Genomic DNA, 14,628 nt, shown 5'->3' with positions numbered 1-14,628 from the left:
CACTTGTATTTACTAATTTAATAATCATGTAAAGGGAAAAAAACAAACCATAATATATTTTTGACTATTCCTCTCAAATATTTGAGAATAGTGTCCAGTTTACTGTTAATGCACCGCTGTGCAACTTGCATACTTATTGGTGTGGTTGGCTACCTTTTCTTTATTAATTGTTGCCCCACAGGAAACTAGTCATGTACCACAAAGATCATTATGCATTACATTTGGGGCCAGAAATATCTAATTTCTAACTTAATTAATGTATCATTGTCTCCCCAAAACTGTTTATGTTAATATGTGAGGTTGTGCCCTTAAACTATTGCATTCTGTGCTGTAAATGGGTGTGCAGTGGGTGTTGGTTCAGTGGTCTAATTGAACAATTTCACACTATATTTAAACATGCTTTAAATAATACTGTTCACTTCATTTATCTGGTGGTGTGGTCTGCTGCACTTTTTAATTGTTTTAACACATGACTGGTATGTCAATTGGGCCAGGTATGAGGTGCTGAGCAAGGCTGAGCTAGCTCTCTATTTCTTATTGTTATCGCAATCAAAATGTTTTACAGTGTAGTAAGGGTAATGCAGATACAAGGCAGATTATGATCAATATGTAATTTAAATTATTTAGACAACTTTTACATTGGTGTTTCCTTCATATATGCTTTATATACATAGTCGTTGTAAACTTGATTTACATTTAGTATGTTCCTAGCAGGAATAGGTGCTGTAGCCAGAGGTCCTATTTCATACTTCTTGTGGGTGGGAAATTCATCATTGCTAGAAACAACATACTGCACTGGATGAGATGGGAAGTGGAAATAAAATGAGAATAAATTCCTCATAAATCAGTATATTGTATTACCACTGGTCAGGCTACACCGTATAGAAGATAGACATTTTTTGTTATTATTATCAGTTAAATATATTATGTCAGTATATTGGACAGCCAAATAAAAACAATTATTCAACATGCAACATTCACCATTATGTTTATATAATTGTTTTAACTAAACATGTGCACATTTTACTAAATAAAAATTGATGGTTTGAGATGTATAACCTTCACGAGGAAACACGTGTGTTCTGTTTATTTGTTTGCTAAACTGACCAGGCTGATGCATTGACCAGTTTACAGATCTAAATTAATATACTCATAACTCTACACCCCACCCCAACATTATGGAGGAGCATTGACTGAGAGAATTAACAGTAGGAATGTTCAAAGCAAACAAAAACTTTGAAACATGGTTATGGATTTAATTTTTGTTTAAATGACCTGCTATATAACAGCATGCAATACATCAAAAAGTCTGGCTCGTTTTTTTTCTCTCCTCATTCAGACAGCATTTACTGCACCAGTTTTATTATTATAAGTTATTGTCTGCTGCAGCCACTGTTATATATATATATATATATATATATATATATAGTGCTGTGTAAAATGTGTGCCTCCTATTATTCCTTATTTTCATAGGAAGGAAATGTACTAGCTTCTTTATAATTTGTCATTTCCAAAGTCCAATCAATCAGGAATGATTCAATCAAAGCATTCTTCACCAACTTTTCACCAAAAACAAAGCAAAATCATTTACTTATCATTACAATATAAATGCAATAGGAAATTGTATTGATTTGAATATATCTATATACAAATATAAAGCAATTATTTTGAGAAATTAAATAGGTATAGTAATAGGTATACATATATAGGCAGGTGCCCCTGAACTTTTCATGTGCAATATAGTAGTTTTCTATAGCCAACAATACAATCATGGCCAAGGATGACAGTCAAATCTATGATGATTTTTCCATTATAATTTTCTAGATTAATTTCCTATACATCTTCATTTCCACCATGTAAATGTCTTAAACAAAATTGTGCATATACACCAATCAGCCATAAAATTATGACCACCTGCCTAATATTGTGTAGGTCCCCGTTTTGCCGCCAAAACAGCCCTGACCCGTCGAGGCATGGACTCCACTAGACATCTGAAGGTGTGCTGTGGTATCTGGCACCAAGACATTAGCAGCAGATCCTTTAAGTCCTGTAAGTTGTGAGGTGGGGCCTCCATGGATTGGATTCAGATCTGGGGAGGCCAAGTCAACACCTTGAACTCGTGATTCATCAGACCAGGTCACCTTCTTCCATTGCTCTGTGGTCCAGTTCTGATGCTCACGTGCCCATTGTAGGCACTTTCGGCAGTGGACAGGGGTCAGCATGGGCACCGTGACTGGTCTGTGGCTACGCAGGCCCATACGCAATAAACTGCGATGCACTGTGTTTTCTGACACCTTTCTATCAGAACCAGCATTAACTTTTTCAGCAATTTGAGCTACAGTAGCTCATCTGTTGGATCGGACCACACGGGCCAGCCTTCGCTCCCCACGTGCATCAATGAGCCTTGGCCGCCCATGACCAAGTCGCCGGTTCACCACTTTTCCTTCCTTGGTCCACTTTTGATAGGTACTGACCACTGCAGACCAGGAACACCCCACAAGAGCTGCAGTTTTGGAGATGCTCTGACCCAGTCGTCTAGCCATCACAATTTGGCCCTTGTCAAAGTCACTCAGATCCTTACGCCCATTTTTCCTGCTTCTAACACATCAACTTTGAGGACAAAATGTTTACTTGCTGCCTAATATCCCACCCACTGACGGGTGCCATGATAACGAGATTATCAGTGTTATTCACTTCACCTGTCAGTGGTCATAATGTTATGGCTGATCGGTGTGTATATATACTATTTTATTGGAGAAGTATTTTACATAACAAAATAAAAACAATTTAAAAATTTTAAACAATTCTAAAATCACTTAAAACCTTTTAAGTGATTTAATTCAAAATAAAAATACTCAAAAGTACTCAAATATCATGTGCCATAAATCATTCAAATGAAATGGTGCTTTAAAAGGCAAACTGCCAAACCAACAAAAAAGGTCAAATGCATTGAAATTAACTGAAAATGCACCAGATAAAACATTTAACAAATAAAACAATAAAATAAAGACAAAACCAAAACAATCTGATGCATTTAAAATTAAAATCCAAACAGTCAATGCATTTGACAAAATAACAGAACAAAAACAACCAAAAACCAAAACAAAACAAGTTAATTTTAAAATCAAATCATTCTTTTAAAACAATTAAAATTCATTTTTTAAAATCATTTCTAAAATCAATCAATCAGTAAAAAAGTTAAAAGATCTCGGACTCGGGCTCCAGCAGGGGGAGATGGCCGTTCCCGTAGGTGGGTCCCATCATGGGATCCTGAGCTCCCCCAGATCTTGTATGTGCCAGTTCTTAAAGGCTTCCTCCTTGCCCCTCTGATAGACCTCCAGATTGACATAGTCCCTCACTAGTACCATGCCCCTCCGCGCGATGATGAATGGGTCCAGCTCCTGCTTATTGAACAAACAGATGTTCCGTCCCTCCCACACGGCCTGTTTCACTGTGCAGACGACACGCCACCAGCACCTCAGGGTTGTAGATGTAATTCCCCTGGCTGGACCATAAAGGATCTGCTGGGCGGTCGCCCGCACAGGAACAGCAAACCTGCGGAGGAACGGTGAAAACAGGAGCCAGACCCTGCAGGCGGAGGGGCAATCCCTAAAGATATGAGCCTCCGTCTCCCTTCCCAGGCAACCTTTATAGGGGCAGGTGTCAAAAAGGGCCAGGCCCCTTCTCTGCATGAACACTCGGGTGGGGAGGCACCGACTCACAGCCATCCAGGAGACATCTTTCTGTGTATTTGTGAGGCAAACGTGTGTAGCGTTAGCCCAGATAAACCGGCAGGTTTCAGGAGGGAAATCTTCTATCCGGCTGGTCTCCTAAGGCCAGCACGACTTTATGGAGGCCTACTTCGAGCGCAAAGGCTCAGAGTGCCCTGTAGAACGGCGGGGGATCCCACGAGTGCGGCCTGGTGTTATCCATGGCGCAGAGGCCAAATGGTCTCAGGCTGCTGGCAAAATAAAAGCGGTTCATAAAACTCACAGCCTGGATGTTCTTGACCACATACGCCAGCCCCTGCGCCTTTATAAGCCGCACAACGTCCGGGACCCCCCTGCCTCCATCCAGGGTACCCTTCACCATCTGCACTCTTTTCAGCCTCTCCATTTTGCTCCCCCAGACAAATCGAAATATAATTCTGGTCACTAGTTTTGCAATGACCTTGTCTGGGGGGAAGATCATGCCAACGTAGAAAAGTATCAGGAAGAGGATGGCCTTTACGACCAGCACCTTACCAGCCCAACCCGATCGATCCCCAGAACCTTGATGGACGGCTTCACAGGGAACACGGTCGGCGGGCCCCGGCCGACAGGCCATGCCTTGGAGAGGTAGACCTCGCTCTTGGCCTTATTGACAGCGGCCCCCGTTGCCCTGCAGAAGCCGTCCAGCAGTTCCTCAACCCTGGCCACGGACGGCGCGACCATGCAGACCATGGCCACGTCATCCATATAGGCCAGGGCTTTCAGCTGCTCTCCGCCGGAACCCGGGAGATGGAAACCTGTCATCCGGACGTCCCGGCTGCATGAACGGCTCCAAACAGAGGATATACAGCAGGGCCGACAGGGGACAACTCTGTCGAACCCCCGACCTGACCGGAAATGGTTCGGTCAGGTGGCGGTTCACGAGGACCCTGCTGCTTAGGCCGCTGTAGATGATCTTCACCCATTTCCTCAAGCCAAGAGTGAAACCCATCCTCTCCATCACTAGCTGCAGGTATTCGTGGCCCACTCTATCAAAGGCTTTCTCCTGGTCCAGACTGATTATGACCAGCGGAAGCCTTCTCTAGTTCGAGTAGGCCACGACATCCCTGAGCAGCATGGCGTTGTCAGCCGCCAATCTCCCCCGGGCACCACAGACCTGGTCGGGACCCACGACTTGAGGGAGTGGCCGTTGCAGCTGGAGCGTCAGTGCTTTGGCCAGTATCTCGTAGTCGGTGCACAGGAGGCTGACCGGCCGCCAGTTTCTCAGATCTCTTGGATCTCCTTTCTTATGAAGGAGAGAGAGAATACTCTTCTTCATAGAAGGTGCCAGTCTACCCTCTCTGTACACCGACCCCAAGACCTGGGCCAGATCTTCCCTAAGCACCTCTCAAAGGTTCTTATAGAATTCAGCAGGGATCCCATCGGGACCCGGTGTCCTTCCAGAGTTCACCTGGGAGAGTTCAGTGGTGGTGATCTCTGGATCCTCCTCCGCCTCCTCATCCCCCTCGCTGCGGGACTCCAACAGGGACAGAAAGTGATGGATCAGATTTTGATTCACTACCTTCTGATCGTACAACTCCCTGTAGAAGTCCCGCACCACTGTCTCAACAGCTTCTCTGGCCTCCACCTCCTGCCCCGAGGAGTCGATCATGGAGGACATTGCAGGCTGCCTCTCCTTAGTTTTCTTGAAGAAGAAGCGGCTGCACTTCTCATCGTCCTCCTGATGCGGAACCTGGAAAGGACCTTGATCTTCTCTTGCTCCTCCCGATAGAGGGCGGAGAGACTCAGTTTGACCCGGGCCACCTCCTCAGCTAGGTCGAAGCCTCTGAGCTGTAAAAGACTCAGGTGCTGGAGGCGGGCGTTTAGATGGGAATATCTTGCCCGCCTCTCGCGACCTGAATGAAGTAGCTCTTGGTCCTTCTCTTTACCATCTCCCACCACTCTATGGGAGAATCAAAAAGGTCCTTCAGGGTCCTCCACTCCTCGAGGCGTCTGCTAAAGGTCTTAATAACATGAGGGTCATCGAGCAGAGAGGTGTTGAGCTTCCAGACCCCAGGCCCCGACTCCCGTGTGTGCGGAATGAGCACCTCTGTCGTCAGGAGCCTGTGGTCTGAAAAGAAAACCGCCTCCGAAGACATAGTGGTCCTCTCCAGTGGCTTACTGAGGAGGACGAGATCTATCCTGGAGAAGGAGGAGCCAGAAGGACTCACCCAGGTGAACAAGGGGACCAGGTCCTGACCTGCGCTGCAGAGTTAAAAGTCCTCCACGAACGCAGCAAGGTCCCTGCTGGATCTATCAATTCAGGGCTTACTCCGGTCTACATCCCTCAGAGCACAGTTGAAATCACCTGAAATGATAACTGGTAAGGTGCCGATCAGGAGCGTGCATAGCTGAGGGAAAAAGAGGACTCTCTCTCTCTGGCTGGTGGGGGCATAGACGTTGACCAGCCTCAATACAACCCACTTGTATTTAAAGTCGAGGCTGGCCAACCTGCCCGCCTCTATCACCCTACATTTTTTTACTTCTATAAATGGGTTCTTCAGGAGTACGGCAATCCCGTCCGCTCGGGACACATTGGACCCCGACCAAAAGGATTCACCTAGGGTCCAAGTGTCCCGGAGATCTTTATATTCCTTTTGGAATGGGATGCCGCACTCCTGTAAACAGATAATATCTGCCTTCATACCAGCCAGAGAGTTTAAAACATCGGCCCTCTTTTTCACCTCAGCGATGCTCCTCACGTTTATAGAAATGATAACTAAAGCCATATTGGCAGTGAGGGCAAATACCTGCTCCGTAACAATCATGTAAAGAAACCTTCCTCTTCCCCACTTCTCTCTTCTCCCTCACCTAGCTTAGCGCTCGCACCCATCATTTAAACCATTTGCCTCACCGCTCGATCCTCTATGAAGACCATGGGGGGGGCTCGGCTCCCACCACCCGGTAAGGCTGGCGAAACTCCACTGGGCTCAAGGCCCGTGGTGCTGTGGAGGTTCTCCCTGGTTCCCTTGCAGCCGAGGCCCGACGAGCAGATGGCAGAGCAGAGGCCTTGTGCACAACTGAGGAGAGAGCTGGATAGACCCCGGTGGTCATTCTTATTACTAATGGAGGGGGAGGGGGTGGTCTCTCCCTTCCAGGCTGTCTGCCGCCACAGGCCTCCACCCCCAGCGCCAGTGACTCCGCCATTGCGACCCTAATGTCTTCTTCGCTGACTCTCCTCTCTTGAGGACCTGCGGCTCTCCCACTACTGCCGGGAGGGCATACCTGTCCCCTCCCCTGAGAGAGTCTAGGGTGTGGGGCAGGAGGGATATTACGATTAGGGGGCCGGTCCTCCACCAGGCTGCCCACTGGGGGGAGTGGAGAAGGCCCACAACTCTCCGCTCCGGACTCGGAGTGGGGCGTGTAGAACTGAGAGGGAGAGGTCTCTGCAGCAGGGGGGGGGAGCTGGCGGGGAGGGGAGAGCCAGCAGAATTAATCCGCTTGCTCTTCGCACGCTCCCTACCCACGCTCCTCTTCTCTGCCCTTCTCCTCTTCCCCACCACAACTGTCCACTCCCCCTCTGCCTCCACTTCTGACCCAGAGTCGGAGAGGGAGCCTTTGAGACTCCTGAGGACTGTTTCCTCTCTACCCCCATCTTGGGGTGTCTCCTTTGGAGGAGCCTCCACTTGTTTCTCTTCCTCTCCACTACCCCCGAGGGCCTGTGCCCTGTTTGCATACGAGGAGGGAAAACTCCTAAAGAGGTGCCCTCCCCCACCGCACAGGTTGCTGGCCCTCTCCTGGTTGCAGGCCCTGGTTTGATGTTCCCCGCCGCAGACCTTGCACTTAATAACAGTGCAGGCTGCAGCTAAATGACCCAGGGCCCCGCAGTTCTTACACAATTTGGGCATGCCATGGTAGAAGACAAGCCCCCTGTCGGTGTGTATATATATATAAAAAACGTAACGTATGGGTCAGAATAATTGAGAGATGTGTCATGGTTCACAGGACACAGGAACAGGGGACCAAGATGCGGTACGTGACAGAGGTTTTCTGACAGGTGTGGGTTGTATACCGGCAGAACAGGCCAAACAAGGGCAAGGCAAAGACGTGGTCATGGTCACAGGCAAGGGTCGGTGATCAGGCAAACAGGGAATAAAGGAAAGTCCAAAGTCGTGGTCGGGAGGTAAATCAGGAGGTCAAGAATACAAGGGTATCACAAGGCATAACACTGACAAAGCTTTGTGAAGTGTGAGAGACAGTGAGGGATTTATTTGTAGAGCAGAGGGAAGCAAGAAACCAAGTCCACTTGCACCAAAAACCGCTCTTCAAAGTCTGGACTCCGAAGACTGGCTGTGAGCAAAGACAGGTTCTAAGAGTGTTAAAGGCCTTCTCACAATCTTCATCCCATTTAACTGGGTTGCAACCTGCCTTGGCTGTCAAAGCAGTGAGAGGGGCAGCTATAGTAGAACAGTGAGGAATAAAACGCCGTTACCAACCAACTAGGCCCAGAAATGATCTCATCTGGCGCTTGGTCTGTGGTCTACAGTTATTTCTTATAGCCTCCACCTTGTCAATCTGAGGGCTGATCTCTCCTCTTCCAACCTGATACCCCAAGTACTGGGTCTCCTCTCGGCCCCACTGACACTTCTGGGCATTCAGGGTCAAACCAGCTGAATTGATTCGTCCCAGGACATTTCTCAAGTGGTTAAGATGGTCTCCCCACGTAGTGCTGAAGATGACCATGTCATCCAGATATGCTGCAGCATGATCTTCACAGCCCTGCAACACACTGTTCATTAAGCGCTGGAAGGTGGCAGGGACCCCTTGCAGGCCAAAGGGCATGACCTTGAATTGGAACAATCTAAACGGCACCCTGAATGCCATGTAGGCTCTTGAGGACAGTGGAACCTGCTGGTAGCCTTTACACAAGTCAATAGTAGAAATTAACCTTACCTTTCCCAAGCGCTCAAGCAACTCATCAATCCGGGGCATTGGGTATGTGTCAAACTGGGAGATTGCATTCAACTTCCTGAAGTCTATACAGAGGTCTATGCTACCATCCTTCTTGGGTACCAGAACCACAGGACTGGACCATTCACTTTCAGATAGTTCAATGACCCCCATGTCCAACATAACTTGGACTTCCTTTCGCAACTCCCCCATCATGTGCTCTGGTATTCTGTAGTGCTGTAATTGGACCGGTGTGGTGGTCCTCAGATTAACTGAGTGCTCAGCCTGGTTTGTTCTCCCAGGTTTTCCACTAAACAAAATGGGAAATTCAGCAAACAGACTCACTAGTTGATGTGCCTGCTTCTGGTCTAGATGATGGAAGTCATTGCGCACATCTCCCCAACTCTCCATGTTTATCTCCGCCATCTCATCTTCTTCCTTCACTGCCCTCACTGACAGGCACTCCACAGTGCCTGACACTTTCTCCCTCCATTCTTCAAGGAGATTGATATGATATACTTGGGTCCTCTTCCCTCTGTCGGGGTACAGAATCTCATAGGTAACCTGGCCCATCTTTTTAATCACTTCATATGGACCTTGCCATTTGACCAAAAGCTTGCTGGTAGATGACGGAAGAAAGAGTAAAACCTTCTGTCCTGGTCGGAGTTGCCGCTGGCATGCACACTGGTTGTACCACTGCTTTTGTGCCTGGTGGGCCTTCTCAAGGTTGGTATGTGCTACTTCCCTCAGCTTTTCCAGACGATCACGCATCTGGAGGACGTAGGAGACTATGCCCACTGGTGATAGTCTGCCTCCCATCCTTTCCGCAGTAGATCCAGTGGCCCTGGCACCTGCCTCCCACACAACAATTCGAAAAGGGAGAAGCCAGTTGAGGCCTGTGGCACCTCCCTATAAGCGAATAACAGGAATGGCAGCCATTTATCCCAGTCACAGACAGTATCTGTAACAAACGTATGGAGCATAGATTTCAATGTCTGGTTAAATCTCTCAACAAGTCCGTCAGTTTGAGGATGGTAGGGAGTGGTTTTGATTCCTTTCACTCCTAGCTGGTGGTACAGCTGTTTCATAAGTTTTGATGTGAAATTCGTGTTCTGATCTGTAAGAATTTCCTCAGGTATGCCTACACGTGAAAACAGCTGCACTAATGCCCTTATAATGTTAGATGTGGTTACACTTCTCAAGGGAAATGCCTCAGGAAAGTGAGTGGCATAATCACACACAACTAACATATGCAGTACCTATATCCAGAACTAATATTTTCCAATGGCCCTATAATGTCCATAGCTATGCGCTGAAAGGGTTCCTGGATGACAGGAAGTGGCAGTAGCAGTAAGGTAGCTTGGTCCACTGCCGAAAGCGCCTACAATGGGCATGTGAGCATTAAAACTGGACCACGGAGCAATGGAAGAAGGTGGCCTGTTCTGATGAATCATGAGTTCAAGGTGTTGACTTGGCCTCCAAATTCCCCAGATCTCAATCCAATCAAGCATCTGTGGGATGTGCTGGACAAACAAGTCCGATCCATGGAGGCCCCACCTCGCAACTTACAGGACTTAAAGTATCTGCTGCTAACGTCTTGGTGCCAGATACCATATACCATATATCGAGACATATACCTTCCCGCTGGCTCTGGAGAACGTTGCTATGGAGCGGGTGTCGGCAGCATTCGCCTGGGGCTATCCTCAGTAGTATGTCAATGTGAAAGTGGAGTTAATGAGGCCTGTATGGCCTCCTTTAGACCTCTCAGCTCTTCTGCAAATCCTGGGCCACCAACATCTCTCGAAAGAGTAACACCAGTCCTCCCGCCTCGGGGTTGGGTTCTGCCTTGAAGGTCCGTTTTATAGGTTTTTTAGTCCTAGGTCGGACCACTGGTGGTGAGAGATCGTTCTATCACATCTATATAGCGCAATAAAAACAGTACAACAAATGACTAAAGATAACATTGAAAATATTGCAACTCACAGACCATGGCACATTAAAATATATTATTAACGCTAGATTATTTATTAAATTAATACCAATTAATGAATTTGAAATGTAATTGATCTTCTCTGTTTATTTGAGTTACTGAACTAATTCCCTTTAGGCTAGCCTGTCAATCTCTTTATGGAGAAGAAATAGTAAACAGAATTCAGATATGGTATAAAACGAAAATAAAAACAATGTAGATAATAAAAACATCCTTACCTTTATGATGAATCAACTGGTCTTCTTTTGAACGTGATTGATAAATTTGAACAAACTTGAACAGTCATGGAGTATATATTTAATGTACTATAATACAGTTAATATCATAAATAATATTATATTATACCCACTGCATCATTCTGTATTTGCACTGGAACCCCTTGTAATTGCTCTTGGAAAACGAGTGCAAGAATGTCATGCCAAGATAGCTCTTTTTGAATTTTAAATTTGAATTTGATGGGTGGAACTAGTGAATATCATTCCCAAAGCAACTTACAATGTAAGCAGGATACAGTTATACAAATATGTTCTTAAAATACGTTCCTCGAGTATCTGGTGGGGTTTATCTGGTGAGGTTTCTTACTGTGAAATTAATATTAAATTATTATTATTATTAGATCCCTTTTTCACACTGAGCTGTTGTGTGTGCACTGTAAGTGTTATAATAACATAAATGGTGAGGTTAGTTTATTCTTAAATATTTTATGAAGTCCGAAGCTGACTTTCAATGTCTGTTGGCTGACTAACCAACTTGTGGAGTCATACAAAAATCTCCTGAATTTGTCCTAGCTATTTCTACGCAGACGGTGATGTCAGAGGCAGACTCCTGCAGGCGACGCAGACTTTTTTGGAGTTACTAGAACACAAGCTAAAAATACATGTGATTGACATGCATTCTATACAATTAGAGGCAAAACACTGATGGGTAGGGGGACGACCTGTCATTTAATTTGAGAAAGATTTGATTCACACACATTGTATTCAATTAGAGGCAGGAAAGGGTTGGTCGGAAAAGCTCAGTCTGATAGACAGAAATCCTGCCCAATAATGGAAAAAACGCCCACATTTTATCTACCCGGCCAAGCCCATTTTTTAATGCACACTGTCATTAAAAATAGCCCAATTGGGTGGGAAACCGCCCCATCTGGCAACACTGATTATCATCCTGATAGATGCAGATGCATGTTTTTGTGAGCGGATAAAGTGGTGTGGTGGTAAATGCTTTGTGGATATGTTGGTATTCTGTGTTTAGTTTGATGATAAATGTTTGCCTTTAAGTGATGTATCACTCAGATTGTTCTAAAATGAAGAGTATCTTAATCATAGGGAAAACTCCTTAATAGTTTTATAAAAACAATTTACTTCATCAACAGACAAAGACTCTGAATCAGCTTTTTCATCGATTTAAAACAATTTTTTTAATAGTCCTGATAACAATTTGGGTACACTGAAAACATGGAATTCAATGCACACTCTATAAACATTTTAAATAAAACTTGTGCGTGAGGTTTTATTTATAACAAACATGTTATGTCTCCAATACATTCTAAAATTATGCTTGTTTACTCAGTGACATAAAATGTTTGTTAAAGTATTGTTTTAAGGTTAGGTTGTATTCACAACCATATTTTTTATAATGCTTCAAAGCATTACATGAATGCAATCTTTTAAAAATATTTAGACTTCTTCAAACTTCTTCCTTTGTAATGTTCCTTGCAACAGATCTTTTGAAATTCCTCTAAATACTAGTTATATTTATAAAGTCTATGTATGTATTTATTTGAAATAATCCATTAGGCTTTTATCAATTTTTGACCTCATATATGAAATCTTATTCAACATGTCTCTCGAGTAAATCTGAGGTAAGGGTTAGTTTAATATTAATTTTGGAGGGGATACAAAGTGAGGAGAAACTGTGACTAATTCAATACTTAACATGTTTGTGACAACACCCTTTGATCTTTCAATTGATTAAATCATCAAATCTTCTAAGAAAAGTGTCTTTGAGAAGAAAAGGGGAGTGCAGGGCACATGTATTGTTGATTAATGAATCCAGTTTGAGCTACAAACTGAGCTACACAGACCGTGGATTTGTTCATCAACAACACAATACAATACAATCTTCCCTTCACTCCCACATTAAGGTATGATATTTTCAATAATCTCAGTTTCATGGTCCTTTTATATATGCTTGTATAAAAAAACTAAAAACAGCAACCAAAAAAACAACAACAAACATATGTTACTCAACTGAAGGCCATTAAAATGTTTCTCTAATCTATACCTGCATATAGCCAATGTCATCGCCTGACATTTAGAACTCACCTTTCTTTTCAATTTCACACCTCACTATTAAATGTCACTAAAATTTTCAAATTATATCTTATGGTTGTGACCTACTCCCTTATAGCAGCAAATTGATGATGTACCATTAGCAGACATTACTTAATGTTTTATTGTATTGTTTTATTGCTTTATTTATTTTATTTGACTGGAACATTTATGTGGTGTCATAGAATGCCTCATGTTCTGATTTAGTTATAAGTGATAGATATTAAATATAGCTAAGGACAGGCCACAAAAACAAAAACAAAACATAAATACAATGAGATCTATAAACTATAAACAATCTAATGTACAAAAGTTCTTATACATGGATTGATTTGGTGCTTGGAAATGTTACATATATGTTTAAAATATTTGAAAAATGAAATGTATAGTTATGTTTAAAACAGTGTACCATTACAAAATAATACAAATAAAATATTACATAAGTTTTCGTATTGAATTAAAAGAAAAATGCATTCCTGCTGTCTGGAAAAATAGACTTAAACATGTTGTGTCCCATGAAGCATTTTCTAGAATACAGTAAACCACAGTACTGAGTTCCAGCAGGCCCCGACAATCAAACCCCAGAGACAGACATGTCTGGTTCATCTTGCCTGTCATGTCAATCAAGTGTAAGTGTTACCCACAAGTGGATGAACTGCCACCTAATCTCATGAGAATAGACTTCCTACTACATAATTCTAAATGACATCACAGCTGTTGGCAGGTATATGGCTGAGTAAATCACATTATGTGAAGTTGAGAAAAGTCTGAACTGAATGTAAATAGGTAGGCAAGAAGGTGCTACTTTATTACACTGACAATAGAGTTATACATTATAGGATGTTATCATTTTCATTACTTTCACAGTTCCTTTGATTGTAAATCTACTAATGACCTCTAACTGCTTGACTCCAGTGTGAGGTAACTCTCTTTATCATTACTCTATAAATGCATATACAGTTCCTAATCCACATACTCACATTACAAATTGAGGGGGGGCTGAGGGTGCGCTCAGGGGTGGCTGGGGGGTTTGTGGGGGAGTCCGTAAGAGTTAAGGGACCACCCATAAGAGAGAAAATGTTTTTAAATTTGGTGGCTCCCAAAACTGTACCTCCGGACCGCACTTCGGCAGCACCCCCCTGACCACACTTCGGGCAGCACCCCCCCTCCCTGGACCGCACTTCAGCAGCATCATCCCCTCCCCTGACCGCACTTCGACCGCTCGAAAAGCATTTCAAGATATCTTTAAATATTTTGAGATATCTCTACATTTTTACAAGATATCTTGAATCGAATTTCAGATATATTTAAACAATTTTTAAGGTGCTTTTTAAAGATATCTCTAAATCATTTACAGATATCTTAAATGGTTTAGAGATATCTGCAAATCATTTAGAGATGTCTCTAAATCATTTAGAGATATCTCCAAATGACTTCCTGTTCATTTAAAGATATCTGCAAATCATTTCAAGATATCTTCAAATTACTTCCTGTATGTTAGCTGAGATTATCACTTCCTGTTTCCTCATTTGTCCTGCATTCATGTTATGCAGGGATAATGGTAGAAACTTGATTGGAGCAACAACTTGAGAGTGTTCACACAATGACCTTGACTAAACCCGTTGCAGATATCTTTAAATGATTTGCTGATATCTCTAAATGATTTGCA

The sequence above is a fragment of the Amia ocellicauda genome, chromosome 1 (assembly GCF_036373705.1).
Source record: "Amia ocellicauda isolate fAmiCal2 chromosome 1, fAmiCal2.hap1, whole genome shotgun sequence".
Classification (NCBI taxonomy): domain Eukaryota; kingdom Metazoa; phylum Chordata; class Actinopteri; order Amiiformes; family Amiidae; genus Amia; species Amia ocellicauda.
Note: the sequence above shows the minus strand (reverse complement) of the source record.